The 19,400-nt window shown below is 44.0% G+C and overlaps 1 protein-coding gene and 1 long non-coding RNA gene across 6 annotated transcripts in view; both read right to left on the bottom strand.

Moving 5' to 3' along the window:
* LOC103878037 overlaps positions 1–16,803 on the bottom strand; it is a 34,532-nt gene extending 17,729 nt beyond the window's left edge. The window contains exons 1-3 of one of the 2 annotated variants that reach the window (XR_002517373.2): positions 11,147–16,803; positions 8,641–8,795; positions 4,729–7,004 (exon numbers count right to left, since the gene is read on the bottom strand). This is a non-coding gene — a long non-coding RNA (uncharacterized LOC103878037). Of the gene's footprint in view, positions 1–4,728; positions 7,005–8,640; positions 8,796–11,146 lie in introns of those variants that run through there. The other variant, XR_638012.4, reaches the window with a different exon arrangement.
* OPCML (opioid binding protein/cell adhesion molecule like) overlaps positions 1–19,400 on the bottom strand; it is a 1,159,098-nt gene that overhangs the window by 837,002 nt on the left and 302,696 nt on the right. The gene's annotated exons all lie outside the window — the stretch shown is intronic.

Raw genomic sequence — 19,400 nt, 5'->3', positions numbered from 1 at the left:
CTTGTGTTCAAATAACTCTTGTTTGACTTCATAATGGCTCCAAACTTGGCAATTTGAATATGTCAAAGAGAAGCTGTAAAGTGCTTCCTTTAAGGGAAAAGGATTTTCCTTTTGCTGCTAAGATTTTTATCCAGAAGCAGAAAAATGATCAACGTAAAGGATTAAAAAAAGGAAAAGCTTCCCAATGCATCCCACCATGCATTTCCCCTCACCGTTCTCAAATTAATAGGGAGACAAAAAAAATTGTATGTTGAGGTTACCAAGATCTACAGTAAGAACAAATCTGTGAAACTGTAAAGAAAAAAAAGATGTGCATAGTATATGCAGGATTTGGTACTGTCGACTGCTTCAGGCATCCACTGGGGGGCTTGGAACGTATCCCCTGAGGATAAGGGGGAACTGCTGGACAAGTTTTCAGCATCCCACAAGACTCCACTTTGTTTTCACTCCTTCCAGGAAGTCTTCCCAGACCTGTCCAAAGCCTTTACTGTGTGCACTTAATGCGTATTTCCCTGTCAGTTTTATTGTGTGTGTGTGGATGTGCATGTGGCATGAATACATCATTTGTCATCTAATAAGCTCTACTGTATGCATGTATTCTCACTTAAGTGCCCAAGGCAATAGCTTGACTCTATTAGATATTTCATAAAAACGTCCTGCTAAGATTTTTATCCAGAAGCAGAAAAATGATCAATTTAAAGGATTAAAAAAGAAAAAACTTCCCAATGGGTCCCACCATGCATTTCCACTCACCGTGGTCTTAGAGTTTAGTTCCAAGGACACAGTTAGCTGCTTGGAGATACTTGTTGAATGAATGAAGAACTGAATACATTTTTGCATTTGTGTGGAAACAGCACTTTCCAAATTAAGTGGAAAGGGGAACACTCATCTTGGTGCGTAGTGTCATGAAGTGTGGTGATGCTGGTGGGGCTCATGGGCAGAGGTACAAATGCTAAGTAACAGCCTTTCATAAACTCTAGATTGTGGCAAAGGCATTCACACTCCTGCTCCTATGGTCAAGGCCAGGTGCTAGAGAGGCAGCTGCTGTCACTCATTTCTATTTCTGCCTCTCCCGCTCTCAACTTTCCTGTAGACCCAGAAGAGATGCTGACCTAAGGAACAAAAGCACAGGCCTTGAACTCTAACTGAAACAAGAGACTTTCTCTCTTGTCCCCACCACACCCAAACCTTCTTTATGAAGTTATTGCTTTTAACAAGCACTTATCTGACACTTTGCATTCCTAGAATGTTTCGTGGTCATAACTCAGTTAATTAGTTGCACACAATAAAAGGCATCATAAAAGTAGACGGCATGCAGACAGGGGAGCAGCCTTCGCCAGGCCACCCCATCGCAGCACCTCAGGGTCAGCTGGAGCCCATTTTGCTGAGGACAGGCCCATTTTCCTGAGCTGTCTACTTTTGCAAAGTGCTGCGTTTCCATGTTGCAGGACTCTGCTCCAGGGATCTGCCGATCTGGCACTAGTATCCCTACTGTTTCTGAAATGTGCACAATCTGAGTGAAGAAAAGGGAGAAGAAAAGGGAAGGCAAGTACTTCTGGGAGCCTGTGATTCAGACACAGGATCTGCCACCTCTCGTAACCAGGGAGGGTGTGCAGGGAGCTTTCCACACATTTGCAAACAGATTTAATAATAAGGGGCTGTCTGCCTCAATGTGTCAAATTCTCCGCTAGCAGCACAAGAGAATATCAAGGAGGGAGGGAGAATGAGAAGCAAAGCAAGGTCATGAGCTGTCCCTTTGTCTGTTCTAACATACGATATGATTTTCCTTCAAACGGAGATTGCATTGAAGCACAATCAACCACCTAAGGAGTAGCTGGGGATGAAACATTTGAGGATAAAAAATTAAGCTCCAGCTTGGGTACAGCAAGTGGCTCTCCTCTTCTACCGCTTGGTGAGTAACAGGCAGTGTAGCAGCATGGGGAAAAGATTGGCCCCATACCCCAAAACCCAAGATCAAATCCCTTCACATGTCATAACTGCTTAACCTTATTGACTTTCAATTCAAAAAGAGGGGGCGAGAGTTGGCAGCACCGAACTGTCCACACCCCATGGTGTGTTAAGATTCCTAGGTGAACACGTCACGTCTTGTTGGAAGAGCATTTCATTACAATTTTAGGGCAGAGCTCTCGTGAGATCCCAAGTTGAAAATGGCATCATCTCCCGTCTCTTTTTGGCACCTCTCACAGCACCTAGCTCAGTGTTAAGCACAGCAGATACCTCCAAGCAATATGTTGACGAACGCAAGCAGTAATTGAGACCTTAGGCTCTGAAGTCAGACTTGCAGCTCTTCACCAGCTCTGTGACCTGGGGCAGTATGCATAACCTTCTGAGACATGATTTCCTTCATGGGGTGATAACACATGGATTAAATGAGACCACACACGTAAAGAACATGCAACCAGTAAGCCCTGCATGAAGATGAGCTCTTATTATCAAAGGAGAAGGGGCAAGGAAAGTAAGGAGAGGGGAGGGAGAAACAGGCAGGGAAGTCAGTAGATTAAAATGGACACACGACATAAAGAGCTTAGGATCCTACAAGGAAGGGACTCACCAGCCTCATCAGGAAGGGCGAGGGAGAGGAAGAGAGATGAAACAAATTCACTGGAGGCTGCTGGATTTGCTCAGAACTCTGAACTTTTAGTTCCCTTGAACCTCACCGTACGCTCCCATAGCAGAAGGCATGACCCAGGCAGACCAGAGGCTTTGTGAACCCAGCCCCAGTGGCTCCCCAGATGTCCTTCAGCAAGAGTGAATTTCCAGTGTGGGCAGCTCCATACTTGGTTTTCAAGGAAAAAAGATAAAAACTGCTTTTTGATGAGAAACCATATGGTGTGGTAGAGAAAGCATAGAATTTAGACTGAGGTCTAGTTTTAAATTCCTGAATTACTCTGAGTTTCTCAGAGAGGTAATAAAATCTCCCAGTTTCTGTTCCTTCATCAGAGGTATAACTATCTCATAGCTTTATTGTGAGGCATAAATGACATGAAAGAACATGAAATCGATGTGCAAAGTGCGATGCGTTATGAAGCCATGACCTTTATTAGGACTTGGAGTAAAGTGAAGAGAATGTACGGTTGTAAAAGAAGACAGTCCAGGTGTGAATCTCATGTGAAATTAAAGAAAAAAAACCCACCTCACTCTTCACTTTAACCTGTTATGTGACACAGCACATGCACACACACATGCACACCCACACAGAGGCTGGTGGTGAAGAGACATTACGACATTGCTTTGATGGATTTACTTAGATTGTTTTGAGCATCACAACTTCATAAATGTTTCAAATAGGAGAGAAAAAGTGGGGGAAAGAGGAGGGGAACAGAGACCCTCACCAAACAGGTCTGACTGCCACCAAGTGAATAAAATTACCTTCTAATCAAATGCATCATTAAAAGTACAGACATTAGAGCCCACTGCTGACAGCTTTATGAGTAAAGCATTTGCAGTTAATTAGAATATACTGTCTTTGTAGTTGGGATGGCATCAGGGGTGCTGTTTGACTCCAGCTACATAACACCTGCTTCCACTGTCATGGAACTGGGTACCTGGACTATTTTGGGGGGTGGGTCTTCCTCCAGCTTGGTTTTACAGGTATCAGTGGGCAATACTTAACCTGCAAATGCCATCCTGGACATGTAGCAGCTAAGCTTCTTTCCAAAAGATCGACAGCAACATTTGTGAAAATATATCCGGAGAAACTGAGGACCAAAAGAGGGGCCGAGTTTCCAGACTGGGGAGAAGATGCATCTGCACCTCCCAGCTGGTATACCATCCTTTGTAGGAAGGATGTTCAGAGGATCAGAGCATGCCATCCCCAAATATGCCACTTTGGCCTATTGATTATTTTGAGCTGAAGGAAACTGGGAAATATCAGATATGGGAAGGATTCTCTGCCATCCCCCTTTCTGTCTGCAAGCAGGGCATAAGAGAAAGGTGGCCTCCCTGTACCAGGAAGAGGAGAATACTCCTGTTACTGGAGATGGAGAGTCAATGCCATGATAAATTAGTACAAACAACCCTACTAAAACAAGCCTTAGCGTCCATTAGTTTCCCCATATATTTTTGGGTCATCCACACTTTACTATTCCTTGTTGAAACCCCTTTATCTTTTGTCTTGTCACATCTCCACATTTTATGGCTCCTTGTTAAAATGGTATATAAGTCTCAAGTCTAACCACTTCATTAGGGTTTTCACTTCTTCCTAAAAAGCCCCTGCCTGTAAAAATACTTAACTTCAAATAAAATTTGCATGCTTTTTTCCTGTTAATCTGTCTTTTGTCAGCATCATCCATAGGCCTTAGCCACTGAATCTCAGAGAGTAGAGGAAAGGTCTTTCCTTCTCCACAGGTGAGAACTAGAAGGTCCATCCCCTACCTCTGGATGCATCCCCCATCCTCTGCCCAGACCAATTAACCTGCTCCCCACTGACGAGCTCCAGAGTAACACCAGGCAGCCAATCTCTAACTTGCTCACTGTTCCAGCTATGTTAGATAATGTAAACAATTGCAGAAACAAACAGCCATCTGCATTAACCAGGAGATTGGAGAAGTCACAAAATAGATGTTCTCTGATCAAGAAGGCAACGAGAATATTGTTATTAAGAGAGGGATCAGAGTAGAATTGTTGACTTTTTTTCCATGTTGATGGAAACTTATAATTGCTACGCAAATCCTACTCTTTCAGATCCATTTTTGAAATTTTATTTTGTTTTCTAAAACAAACAAACAAACAAAAAAACCACAGACAAACAAACAAAAAACAGTTTTTACTTCTTTCCATGAATAACCAAATCTCTGGTCTCTGGAAATGGCCCCTAAAACCTTTTTGGAGGATGACTTAGAGGCTTCCTCTTTCTCTAGGCAGGACTGCAGCAGTCAGTACAAACTTGGCCTTTTTAAACCCAACCACCATTCTAATGATTCATTACAAACATAGGAACGGAAGCAGGTCATCCAGTGTGAAGCAAGGAAAAGGGAATGGCCAAGGTCTTGCAGAGGACTTTTCTTGGAAAGGCCTGGATTGGGCACAGGCCTCCTGATGGCACATCTCAGCACTGTGTGTGGCCGTGACTACTCCTCTTATTTTGGCCTCAGAGGATGGCCAGAGCAGCTAGTCATCTCCCTCCTCATACATCATTCTGTACATTTGCAGACAGTTATTAAACCACTCCTCAGCCTTCTCCAAGTTAAACCATGCTAGTTCTCTAGCCTTTCTTCAGTGGTTTAATTCTCCTAACGCCATAATCACCTGTGGATCTCTCCAAGCCATTTTAAAATATCTGATTTGAAAAGGGAGATGATGTTATCGTAAAAGAGGCGAAGAAGCACTCACTCATTGATAGAAGAGCTGAGGAGTAATGATCAGAGTCCAGACTCGACTCTGGCCAAGCCTATTTCCATGGTGCGGACGGTCTGTTGCCATTTCAGAGGCGCTGCACAAGGAAGATGGCGTGTTCCTCCCTAATGCCGTATTAACTGCGGCTGCAGACATTTGTAGAGGTTGCTGGGTAATTGAATGGCCGACAGCACTATCGGAGCTGTGCACCAAGATAAGGGTAATCAAATTTCATGCTTCAGGAGCTCCGCGGCTTTAGCTGGCCACCTCAGGGGTCACAGAGAATTCCTTTCCCCACCCAACCACACTATCTTTTCCTACAAATAGTTCTGCACAATTGGTCAGTTGCATTTTGGGCTTTTGTGTTTTCCTCTGAAGAGTCCCCCAAAGGCAATTCCTGGAGTCAAGTAACCCTCAGTAAGAGACCAACACGGGCCAGTTAGACACCCCAGAGCTCTCAGGAAAATGAATCCTTACTGTTTTTCATCCCTCTCTCCTAAGAGGCCGTTGATTATTTATGTAACTCTAGTACCAGATATTTACATGGGGACCAAGGAATGAGAACAAAGGCAGGGAAATAAAACACAAGAAGGGGAAAAGAGGAGAAGGAAAGGGAAGAAAAAAGCAACTAGAAAGGAATCAAACATATTCAACTCAAACAACGGCAAACCGAGGAATGCTTGTGTCAGCACCAGCACCCAAGCTGCTTTACAAGACATGGCAAAAGTCAGAACACATTGCATGCAGCTGCTGCCTGTAAGAGCTGCAAGAGATAAAGCTGTTAGGAAACTGAACGCTGGCTCAACAGCCCCTCACAAAATTACTCCTTGAGGTCCTAAAGGCACCCATTAGGGACCCCAGAAGAGCTTCCTATGGCATTGATACCTGGGTTTTCTGTCCAAGGTCATTCACAGCCATTAACTCAGAGCTACAACAAATGGGTGGGGAGTCAGGTATCAGATGTGGATTCAGTGACCAGCTCAGACAAGAAGTTGACTGCTCCTTTCCTCATCTGTGAAATGGGAGGGTTGGACAAGATTTGCACGAAAGCACCTTCTGTATTCGAATACAATACCTCCCCTGTTATCAGCAGGGGATAGTTCCGAGACTCCCAGTGGATATTTAAAACTGAGAATGGTAGTCAAACGTTATACATACTATGTTTTCTCCTATACATACATCCCTGTGATAATGTTTAATTTATGAATTAGGCAGGGTAAAAGTTTAACAACAACTAATATTAAAATAGAACAATGATGATAATATGCCAGCATCACTACTCTTTCAATTGGGGGCCATTATTAAGAAAATAAGGGTGACTTGAACACTTGCACTGCAATAATCCCCACAGTCAAGTGACTACCAGGCAGGCAGCACAGACAGGGTGGAGATGCTGGACAAAGGGATGATTCATGTCTGGGGTAATATGGTGCAGGATGGTGCGAGGTCTCATCATGCTACTCAGAATTGCACACGATTTTAAACTTATAAATTGTTTATTTCTGGAATTTTTATTTAATCTTTCAGGTCACAATTATCCATAGGTAACCCAAGTCACAGAAGCCATGGAGAAGGGCCAACGACTGCAGTTAGAATTGTGGGTGTAAAAAGTAAAGTAGAGTTTCCTCTTCAAAGACTTTCCTCCCCGTCTAATTAGGAATAAATAGTAACTTCTCTTAGAAGCAAAATTTATTCAAAGACCTGTGCTAACATTCTTAAATATCTGCTAGCTGTAATAAAGAAATCAATGTACTTTATGTTCTTAACTCCCACAATTTAGCCTAAATATTTGCCGTGGCATGCTTATACTGGTCCAAGCAAGCATTAGGTCATAGCCTGTTCCTCTTCCTTATTTAAAAGTGTTTTTACCTTTCTCAGCATCCCACAAGTTACTTCCTCCTTCCTTTGTTCTCCTCTACCTTTGCCTCTTTTAAAAAGTTCTAAGTTGCTAGCCAGTCAGGACAAATACAGAATGTGAGGTCCCATTCCAGCCAGTGGAAACCGGACATAGCAGTAGGGTGGACGCGTCAGATTATAAATGGCCCTGTCTCCTTTGTTCAGTGTACTCTCGTGGCAAAACTGCTGGACAGTGTACCCGTCCTGCAGGAAGTAAAAATTACTAAATAAATTAAATTTATGCTCAAGTGCTATTTCTTTACGGCACCGAGGAACAAACATTCCAAACATGGGGAAAGATTCCTCTGCCTGAGCTGAGCTTTAAGAAGTGCTAACCAAAAAGATGTTTCCAGAAGTGATCATTTACTGATAGGGCAGCCTACATTTCCACTGTTGCTTCTTGTTTCAAAGTGAGTTAATGTGAAAGAATTCCTGTAGACAACATTTAGAAAGGTTGTGCTTCAGGTGAAAGCACCCAGAATTTGCACACCCTGGGGTGGGGGGTGGAGCCCACCTGCCCCAGCTGCTACAGTGTCTTCTCCTATATCACCCGATCACTTCTCTGTGGACAAAGCAAGGGTTCGGTGAGCATTTCTCGAGAAGCTAGTGTGCTCTGGTCGCCATGCTGTGAACAGTTAAGTGCAGTGAGGTATTACCAGGGCCAGGACTACAGTTAACACAGTATGTGTGAGTTGAGGCAGGGGAACGATTTTCTAGATGGAGGGAATGGAATGAACAAAGGGGACGCAAGACCTTCTGACACTTTTAGAGGACCAAATCATTGCAAGAGGGAGGGTGTTAGGCTAAAGGCAGTCAAGAGTTATGGAGGGTCTAGACTCTTTCCTTAAGGCATAGCCAAAGAAGTAATTGAAGGGATGAGGGGCTTGCAGAAATAATTCCCCTTCATCCTTCCTCTCTTCAAACTATGTGACCCTCTAAAGGCTCCTGGTCCTGGGCACACATATAAGCATATATCAGTGTGCAAACAGAGATCACACATGGGTTAAGGCTGAGGAAATTCATCTACCAACCCCACTGCCAAAGCCCAGCCAGGTGCAGAGTTGGAACTAGGATGCGCCTGGTGCCAGGGGAGGATGGGAGAGAGCCAGGGCCCTGAAATACAAGCTCATCCTATTCATATGATAATAGCTACTCTTTATTGCATTATTATTACATGCTAGGCACTGCACTAAGTGCTTTACAAAAGTAATCTCATTTAATTCTTCTAAAACTGTGACATTGCAGCTAGTAGCATTCCTTGACTATAGATGGAGAATCTGAACTCAAATGGATTAAATCATATGTCCAGTGTCATGCAAGTAGTATTTCTGAATCAGTATCAATTTTAAGTCTGCCACACTATAGACCATACACTTGACCCTGTATTACCCTGTGCTGTGAGTGACAGTCCCCAGTAGCAGGACCAGGCGTTCTAGGCTGTCTTCCTCAAAGGCAGTCTGGATCTGTGCTGCTGTGTGCAGAGCCACTCTCCACAGGCGGCTATCGGGCATTTGCAATGCAGCTAGTCCATGCTGAGATGTGCTCTAAGTGTAAAATATACACGGATTTCAAAGCCTTAGCACAAAAAGATGTAAACTAAGAAAAAAAAATTTACTGATACATTTCTGTTGATTACTTGTTGTTACAATTATAATGTCTCGGCTCTATTGGGTTAAATAAATTATTCACACTAATTTCACTCATTTCTTTTTATTTTTTAAAAAGTGGTTCTAGGCTGGGCGCAGTGGCTCAAGCCTATAATCCCAGCACTTTGGGAGGCCGAGACGGGCGGATCACGAGGTCAGGAGATCGAGAGCATCCTGGCTAACAAGGTGAAACTCCGTCTCTACTAAAAAAATACAAAAAAACTAGCCGGGCGAGGTGGCGGCGCCTGAAGTCCCAGCTACTCGGGAGGCTGAGGCAGGAGAATGGCCTAAACCCGGGAGGCGGAGCTTGCAGTGAGCTGAGATCCAGCCACTGCACTCCAGCCTGGGCTACAGAGCAAGACTCCATCTAAAAAAAAAATAAAAAATAATAATAATAAAAATAAAAATAAAAAGTGGTTCTAGGAAACTTCAAATCACCTGTGTGGCTCACATGACTGTATTCAGTGCTTCTACTGACAGTGTTGGCTTATCTTGTACTCGGATGCCCCATCCACCCACCTACAAGCGCAGGCGTCTTCTCTGGCCATCAGAGCCCCCCTCCCTAAGACGCCTGAAGATGGCTACTGAGGAAAGGAGTTTTTCTGTCTCCGAGTCACAAAGCAATGTTTCCATTTAAGTCCAGACTCTCATCAGAAGCTACCCCTCCCAGTCCTTCAGGGGAAAAAAAATGGCAGTATTCTGTGTTCATTAGTTAATATTTGCAAAGTGCTTTGAAGATGAAATGGGCTACATAAATGCTAATAATAGCCCACTGTACTTCTGCCGGCCTTTCATCTGGAGATTTCAAAGTCCCTACCACAGGCAGCCATTATTGTTCTATTACTGTAACGTTAATTGTGCATCATTGGAGAGCTGGATGATTATCGTGCTCACTACCTGGCCCTAGGCAAGCTGGGTGGGGACAGAGTAGCAACCAGTGAAAATGGGGAGTGAAGCTCTCCTTCATCCCAGCCAGGTCTTCATCAGTCAGCTCAGAAGGCTGCGGTCACATGTGTGCAGGGGAGGGGTGTCTGTAACAGGGACCCTGACAAAGTGCACTAGATAATACTTTCTTTGGGAATTGCCCTGCTAACCTTGCAGGGCTTTCATGAAGCTGGGCACACACCAAGTACTCAGTCAGAGGTCGCTGGTTGACTGAGCTGCTTGGTGGAGATGTCTGACATTCTATTGCCAGCCTTGGTGGAGGATGCAACAACCTTGGAAATGAACAGTCTCAGCTCTTAAATTAGGTGTTCAGTCCAATACACACCAGCCTTTGCTTGGACCCCTACCATTTTCTGTAGTCTACAGCTGACAGAGACAGGGGAGTGACATCTGATGCTGGGTTTAGTGGAGCAGAGAGAAAAAGCCTGCGAAAATAGAAAGGGGCCTTGGGGGAGCTGTGCTCCCTGCAGCCAGGGCCTCAGCCTCAGCCTCAGGTGCAAAGTGCTTCAGGAATGTCACAGCACAGGCCAACTTAGGGCAGCCTCTGCAGCAGACATCCCATCCCCTGCCTGCCAAGTGAGAAAGACCAAAAAGTAAGGTTGCCTGCTAGGTGCAAAGCCATGGTGCAGTGTGACATCCCCACAGAGGAGAAACTCCTTCGCACTAATTACAGCCACCAGGAAGTCAGCCAGTGTGAGATGACACAGCTGGATTTCCCCACTGCTCAGGAAGAACCGCTGGAGATGCCGGAGAAAGAGGGAGATGGAGAGAGCTCAGGAACACAAAGGAGCCCAGGAATGACAAGCACTCCACCACCAGGCAGGGGCTGGGTGTGTGTGCACGCAAGCTTTTATAAAAAGGAATAAAATGTGTCATTTCAGATTGGATGAGTTGAACATTACTAATTAAGAAATTACTTAATTATGGAGAAGAAAATAAAACGAAGGTATTTTGCCCTTGAGGGAAAAAAATTTTCGATTTGCTAAATCAAGGAAATGATTAGATTCCAATTATTCATTAAATAATTGGAAATGGCTCCAACAAAAGCATTAGAATATGCGTGCTGCTCAGGCCTCCCAGGGAGCTCTGCCTTCCCCTCAAAGCCTCTGCGTCGTGTGCTTCCCTTCTGTAAATAAGTCTCCTGTAGAATGGACTGAATGAATACTCCCACACTTGGGGCAAAAAACAGGGGCAAAAAACCAGACTTCCCTGCACTCTGTCTCACGCTAAGGATATCTATCCATAATGTTGTATTTATCATCCCTCAACTACGCTTAATTTCTGTCCACCAAGGCTGAACTTACCCCAAGACTCAGTTGTTTTCTTCTTCCCACACATGGCTCTTCAAAGAGTCGATTACAAATCCTTCTCTATTGTTCACCACACCAGACACCCGTGTTAGAGTGTGATGTCCCTGTTCCTCGCCTGGCTCACCTGGTCTTCATTCCACGTCTCAGATGTGTCCCCATCATGGACCACAACAGCTAGCAGCCAGCCCACCAGGCCTCAGAGGCACAAAACCCCAACACTCCAACATTCTTTTTCAAAATGACATAAACAATGCTCTTTTACCTGTCTTTGTCTAAACACTGACCTTGCCCCATGACTTTACTTCTATGGAGATTACTCCTCTTTCTCTAGCTAAACCCTGTCTATATTTTCAATCGCCTCCATCATAAGTCACCTTAAAGTCAACACACCCAGTGTTGTTCTCCTCATCACCTCCTTCTCCTTAGGCAACAAATATCACCTCCCAAATCATTACACTTAATTTCAAGGAACTAGAAGCTCTCTCAAATCTTTTATTCCTTCAGGTTAAAAACCAAAGTCGGTTTTCGTGTATCTTTTTACCTTTCCTCCACATCCAATCAGTCATTACCCTCTGCCAATTCTTTCTTTAAAGCAGGCTACTCTATATTTATTTAGCTTTTAGAGCTTGCATTCATTTATCTTGTTTGCCCTTAAAGAAAGTTGAGGAAGTGGGCAGAGAAAACACAGCCCTTCCTCTTTTTCTCGATGGATAAAGAGATGGAGGCTCATGCTTAGGTGCATGTCTGATGTCATTTACTAGGGGCAGTCTTGACTATGGAGGAAAGGTAAAAAGATGCGTGAGAGCTGACTTTGGTTTTTAACCTGAAGGAACAAAAGATTTGAGAGAGCTTCTAGTTCCTTGAAATTAAGTCTAATGATTTGGGAGGTGATATTTGTTGCCTCAGGAGAAGGAGGTGATGAGGAGAACAACACTGGGTGTGTTGACTTTAAAGTGACTTATGATGGAGGCAATGGAAAATATAGACAGGGTTTAGCTAGAGAAAGAGGAGTAATCTCCATAGGGAAGCCCTCCCTGAATCCTCAAGACTAGTTTTGTGTCCTCTTTAACTCCTGTAACATCCAATGCTTCCTCCATCGTTAGCACTCAATAGTTAGATACGTGAGATCAGTAGCTATTTTCTATCACTTCCACATTGCTCAGGAGTGTGCATGGAAGATAATAAGCGCACACTGAATTATTTCCGATAAATGAATTCATGTACAAAAATAAATAAATGAAACCATATTCCTAAGAGCCCTCACACAGCTAGGAAATGGTAGCGCCAAAGCTAAGCACTAAGGTCCTTTTTCCACTGTGCACCTAACTGGTATCCTCGGCATATGCTGCCAGCATATGGTCAGATTAATTATGTAGGCATGTTTTCTCATCATATATCATATCATTTAAAAAGCTCTTCACTTGTGTCCAGTTATATAATTGATAAAATCTAAATTCCACAGTAAACCTAACTAGCCTTCACTCACATTTTAACCCTATCAGGATATCTTATAGTTAAAAGAGATCATAGGTAATGTAGTTCAGCTTCCCTCCTAATGTAAGGATTCCTTTGGAAGTACCCTTTTCCCAGAATCCAAAGGGAAGAGCATCGGCACTCCCCACCACCATCAGGAACACACCTTCATCTCCCATGGTTCACCACCCACCGCAGCCATCCTCAGAACCACAGAACTCCCCACTGCCAACAACTTCCACGCTTCCATGCATGTATTTCTCGGGCGGTTCCCTCCTTTCCACTTTTCAAATCCTGCCTCTCCTACAGGGCTAGCTTGAGGCCCACCTTCAGAAGTCTTTCCCGGGCACCCAGTTAAAACCATCTACCAACATCTTTTTCTGCAATCTTTTAGATCTCTTTATCGTGCACACTTAGAATCAATCACTTGTTTTTACCTGACCCTCGTAAATGTTTATGACTTGCATGGCAGCTAAATTGTAAGAAGTTTGAATCCTCCCCGCTCCTTGCATTCTCAGACACTAAATCACTGAAGATGTACTGAGCCCCCATAAACCAGCCTCTGTGTGCAGGGTCCCTTCACACACATGTTGTACATGAGTCACCTGAAGAATTTTTGGAGAATGGTACGATTACCACATCACCAGGAGAGGAAAACTGAGCTTCAGAGAGACAAAGTGATATTCTAAAGATGCAACACTCAGTTAAGTGCCTCTGCTGTGGTTTTAGTCCAAGTGCCCTGATTTGCACACAGGGTATTTGTAGTAATCTGCTTGGGCTGCCGAAACAAAGCACCACAGACGGTGTGGCTTAAATGGCAGAAATTTATTTTCTCACATTTCCAGAGGTAGGAGTCTGAGATCCAGGTATCCATGGGGATAGGTTCTCCCGAGGCTGCTCTCCTTGGCTTGCACGTGGAGAATGCTGTGTCCTCACGGGGTCTTTCTTTGTGCAGGCGCCTCCCGGTGCCTCTCCTTGTCCTCATAAGGGCACCAGTCATACTGGATTAAGGCCCAATTGTTATGATCATATTTAATTGTGTAATTACCTTTTCTTAAAGGTCCTTTCTCCAAATACTGTCACATTCTGAGGTACTGAGGGTCAGGACTTAAACCTATGAATGTGAGAAAAGGGGAGGGGACAAAACTCAGTGCATAACAGGATTCCTGCTGCACTCTCTACATAACTGCTCTGTGCCTGCGGTAAATACTGGCTGGGTGCAGCTGAGAGGCTGGCTGTTAATTTTGGAAAGAGACTATTATACATGTGTTTGTGATTGTTTTATTTTTTGGCAGATCAAAAGAAATAAAAATACATTTTAGAAAAAAATAGTAAAAAATAAAAGTCAAAATCAGGCAGTACAATGAAAACAAATGTTACACCGTTGCCTTTGCTTTCTGCTTCTGTTTGGTCTTCTCTTTCCCTGGACTGTCTTTGCAGGGGAAATGAGGAGCTCATTGTATGTTTGCTGCAGGCAATTTCTTCAAGCCTGGAGAGACCTGTGAAACTCCAGAATCTACTGAAACTTGCAGGAGTCCAGAACTCAGGGCAAACAAGATATTCTTGAGAGCAACTGGTTTCTAACACCAGCTACAAGGCTGAAAGAATATACAGAGTGCAGTACTCCAAACCCAGAGGGCACTCAAAAATAGGCCAAATGAAGTGCCTGGCGTGGGGTTCCTGCTGTGGGGATGGAGACAGCTTTTCAGCTTTTCTTGGAAAGGTGTAGGCTGGGCTTCCAGGTGAGTGACAGTGAGTGGAGTGAGCTCATTTGCCACTTTCACCTGCAGTTATTTTTGTTGCAATAACCAGCCACCAAATAACGTGATCCCAGGGAGGAGAGGTGAGAACCATTTATTCTTCCAGGTGCAATGGAGCAAGGTGCAGTGACTCATTGTAAATGTGTTCACAGCAAGGTGAGAAGGCCCCACAGAGGGGATCAGGCATCTGCTTTAAGAAAGAGTAAAGCAGATAATGTTGAGAGGCAGAGAAAGGCAGAGCTGGGCCCCTGGAAAGACAGAGAAGCCAGCCAAACACACGGCTTCAAAGTCCTCAGTGTCAGTCTTTACTTTCTTTGGGGCATTCGAAGTTGTTGCAGGGGGCCTGAGAGTGGGTGACATAGCAAGCCATTTGTTTCAGTTTGGATTCTCAAAGAAGCAGACACTAACACAAGGATAAAAAGACCGGTTGCTTATTTGCGAAATAAAGGAAAGCACCGTCAGAAAAGCGACTGTTGCCAGCCAACGGGACTTCATCCTATTTGGGGAGCTCTTGGAGCCAGCGTAGAACACATTCCTCAGAGTTATTGCACTGGAGGTGGGCGAGGGAGCTGCAATGTGTGCACACCAACTCCTAAAGGCATTGAGGGAGCTGCTTTGGGAAAGGGGTGGACATGCATCCAGCCCCAGTCCTTCCTGCCTGCCTTTCAGGACAGAGGGGCTCCAGGGGTAAGAAGGCAGACTCCATCTTGGGGCAGAACATGCAAGAGCAAACAGCAGGAATTAGAGGATGGGGCAGGTGCAATAGCACCGCTAGCCCATTAGAGCGTGGGGGTGAGGACACAGGCTTTGGAATCAGACTATCCGGCCTGGAATCCCAGCTCCACCATTCAGTAGTGCAGTGCCCTTAGCTGAGTTACATAATCTTTAACATTTCAATGTCTTCAACTGAGAGTAGCAAAAGCTGGTAGGACATGGACATACCTCGAAGGGCTGAGGTAGGATTGAAGGAGATAAACCTAAACACTAAGAGAAACATTCTTAGTATTTGCCAAGCACCCCCAAAATGTTAGCCATTAGTACTGTTAACCACTAATATTATCAAGACTAATGAGTTAACCTAATATGGTAGCAAACAGTGTGTTCCCGAATGCACGGGGTATAGAACAGGTAAGTCCTGGAATATACGTGGTCTGTGATACGGTTTGGCTCTGTGTTCCCACCTAAATCTCACGTTGAATTATAATCTCCAGCATTGGAAGAGGGGCCTGGCGGGAGGGGAATGGATCACAGGGCAGATTTCCCCCTTGCTCTTCTCGGGATAGTGAGTGAGTTCTCATGAGATCTGACGATTTAAAAGTGTGTGGCACTCCCTCCTTTGCTCACTCTCACTCTCTCTCTCTCTCCCCTGCTCTGGCCGTATGAGGACTGTGCCTGCTTACATTTCACCTTCTGCCACAATTGTAAGTTTCCTGAGGCCTCCCCAGCCACGCCTCCTGTATAGCTGTTGAAGCTGGGAGTCGATTAAACTTCATCTCTTCATAAATTACCCAGTCTGAGGTAGTTCTTCATAGCAGTGTGAGAATGGACTAATACAGCCTGAGAAGGTCTGAGGGGGGAGACGTGGTACCCTAAGTTGGTGATGCCTGCCAGGCAACAGGCAGACAGGGCCCTGCTGCCCAGGAAATCTGCTGTGGAGGCAGTCCATGAGGATGTGTGGAATGTTCCCAAATGCCCGTCTTCCTCATGATTTCCCTGGATTGATTCTACTGTGAGTTTGCCATTGTGTAAAAGGCAGACTTCAAGGAAGTTGCAATCAGGTCTCAAGGGTGCACCCTCCTCTAGTTCTTTGGGGTGTGCAGCCATATAGCACAAGTGCAGCCTTTCTCTCAGCCAGTTCCCAACCATCTGCACTACAGGGATAGTTCAAAGATAGGGATGCACACATTTTGGATAATTCAAAATTATCTAAATTAGAGAATTCAGTTCTGTAAAGAACTGAAAAGTCCTTTACAGTTAACTTTTAGGAACTTTTAGACACAGCAGATTGTCTTAGACCAATATTAAAATGAGTCTCTATTCCTTTAGCACAGACCAACTGGCAGTTCAAGGGGCCAGGTCAAAGCCTTCTGAATGGTGACAGAAGCCATCTAGGAACTGCTTCTACCATATTGTTGCAGAATGAAACCTCATGAGAACCCAAAGCAGCCATCAGGTCCCAGGAGAGAACAAGAATCCTGGAATGACTGAGTTAAAGCCTTCCTGAGGCTGGTGTGTCCCAATCTCCAGCACACCCTTCCCAGAGCTCAAGGTGGCAGAGCACCCATTCATTCTTTCACTCCAGATAACTTCAGCATGTTTTAAAGTCAAGAAGCTTGGTGAGTTATAATAGCAAAGACTTCGAACCAACCCAAATGCCCATCAATGAGAGACTGGATAAAGAAAATGTGGCACATATACACCATGGAATACTAAGCAGCCATAAAAAAGAGTGAGTTCATGTCCTTTACAGGGACATAGACGAAGTAGGAAACCATCTTTCTCAGCAAACTAACACAGGAACAGAAAACCAAACACTGGATGTTCTCACTCACAAGTGGGAGTTGAACAATGAGAACACATGGACACAGGGAGGGGAACATCACATACTGGGGCCTGTTGGGGGACTGGGGGCAAGGGGAGGGAGAGCATTAGGACAAGGCATGTGGGGCTTAAAACCTAGATAATGGGTTGATAGGTGCAGCAAACTTCCATGGCACATGTATACCTACGTAACAAACCACATTCTGCACAAGAATCCCAGAACTTAAATTAAAATTTAAAAAACATTAAAAAAGAAGCTTGGTGGGAAAGGAGCCCACTTGTCTCATACAGGACATTAATATGCAGAGTTCAAAACTAATTCAATGCACATTTATTATCTCTTACTATCTAATGGATGCCACGTGTCTTAGGCATTGAGGAGATGTAGTCTGTACCCTTTAAACTGTTCACAGTGGAGAGGTAGAGAAACAGAGTTAGAGAACATCATGATAATCACGAAAGCAGAAGTAGAGACAGGGCTCTATGGAAAAGCCAAGGAGGGCACGTAACACACGTTGGTTGAGAAGCCTTTGCTGAGTTGATAATGAATGAACTAAATTGTGAAGCAAGAGCAGTTTTACAAGTGGCAAGTCGCATGGGCTGATGAAACAGTCTGTGCAGAGGAAGGGAAGGGTGAGAATGCACACTGTGTCAGCCCAGTGCTGCTGAAGGTCAGGGAGAGGACAGAGTGCAGAGACAGCCGGGGCAAACTCAAGTTCAATGGGGACGCCATGAAATTCTTCTGCATTTCTTACAAAAAGCACTCAGAAACTTTTCAACGTTTTTTGAGTAAGGAACTATAAAATTATGATTTTGTTATGGAAAATAGATTGAAGGTGTAAGTTTGGAGACCAGCAAACAAGTCAGAAAACTATTTTCCAAGCAAGAAATTGTAATGATAGTACCAGTGGGAATGGTCAGCAGAAGACAAATTAAAACCTATTAGGTGGGTAGAATTGGCAGGGTTGGCAGGAGTAGCAATAATGTGAAGAACAAGAAGGAACAGTGGCTTGCATTGATTCCAAGTCTCTTGGGCTGCGACATTACTAATTGTGCCAGTAGCCATAAGTTGAGCTATAAGAAGAGACTAGAATGAAAATAGAGGGAGAAGATGAGATCAGCTTTTGAAGAGATGAATTTAAAGTATCCCTGTCTAGAAAAAGTTGGATATATAATCTAAAGCTTAGAAGGGAGTGAATACTTGAAACCACAGCAATGAACAGACTGTATAAACATATCACGAAGAATGAGAAAAGAGAAGCAAAAATAATACCCTGAAAAACAATCACATATGAAGGATGGGCTAGTGAAGGAAACTGAATAGGAAAGCCCAGAGAAGGAAGAGAAACTCTAGAAGAAATAAGGGTGCTACATTTTCCATGAGTGCATCCATTGATCCATGCATTCAAGTAAACATTAATTATACACCTACTAGGTGTCCTAGGAACTAGGGTTAAAATGTTCAGCAAAGATACACAGTTTCTCCCTGTATTGAGCTTACAATACAACTGGGGAGGTGAGTATTCATCAAATACCCACTGTATATTACATAAATATACAGTTTTTATTGCAAATAATGTCTTAAAGAATAACTGAAGTTTTCTTTCTTTCTTTTCTTTTCTTCTTCTTTTTTTTTTTTTTTTTTTTTTTGGTGAGACTGAGTCTCACTCTATTGCCCAGGCTAGAGTGCAGGGGTGTGATCTCAGCTCACTGCAATTACCACCTCCCAGGTTTAAGCAATTCTCATGTGTCAGCCTCTGGTGTAGCTGGGACTATGGGCATAAGCCACCACGCCTGGCTAATTTTTGTATTTTTAGTAGAGACAGGGTTTCACCATGGTGGTTATGAGCCAGGCTGGTCTCAAACTCCTGACCTCAGGTGATCACCCACCTCCACCTCCCAAAGTGCTGGGATTATAGGCATGAGCCACCGCACCCAGCCTCAAGTTTTAAAGAGAAAAGAAAAGGAATAGTTGCTAACATTAATACTAGAGAGATGTAAATTCAGATGAGTGCCAGGTTGGGAATTGGGAGACCATTTTTTATTTTAATGGAAGAAATATGAATTAGCAGGCACATAAAGAAGTGAAGCTGCCATGACTTGAAGGGTGCCAAGAAAATAAGGAAATGCAAATCATGACTGTAGATCACTCTTTTATTCAGTGGATTATGAAGCAACGGAAGGAGACAAGACCAGCAGCCAGGAACGTACAATTGTGTGAAATTTTTGTGAAGATATAGAGATTTGAGTATGCCCCTTTTTTCAAAGAAAATGGCCAAAGAAGTGATTTTGAAAATACAAGAGAGCACATGGACACATTAATGGAGTTAGGTACCTGTGGGTTGGGGCGTACCTTTGAGCAGAAGGTGGTATACCTCTTTGGCTAAGGTGGGAAAGAAGATGTGGGGTAGGCAGGAATGCAGATAGCCTGCTGGTGGTGGTGGGTAAACATTTGAAAAAATTTGTAGCTGATC

The sequence above is a fragment of the Papio anubis genome, chromosome 12, assembly GCF_008728515.1.
Source record: "Papio anubis isolate 15944 chromosome 12, Panubis1.0, whole genome shotgun sequence".
NCBI lineage: Eukaryota > Metazoa > Chordata > Mammalia > Primates > Cercopithecidae > Papio > Papio anubis.
This window is presented reverse-complemented; position numbering and strand designations above follow the sequence as displayed.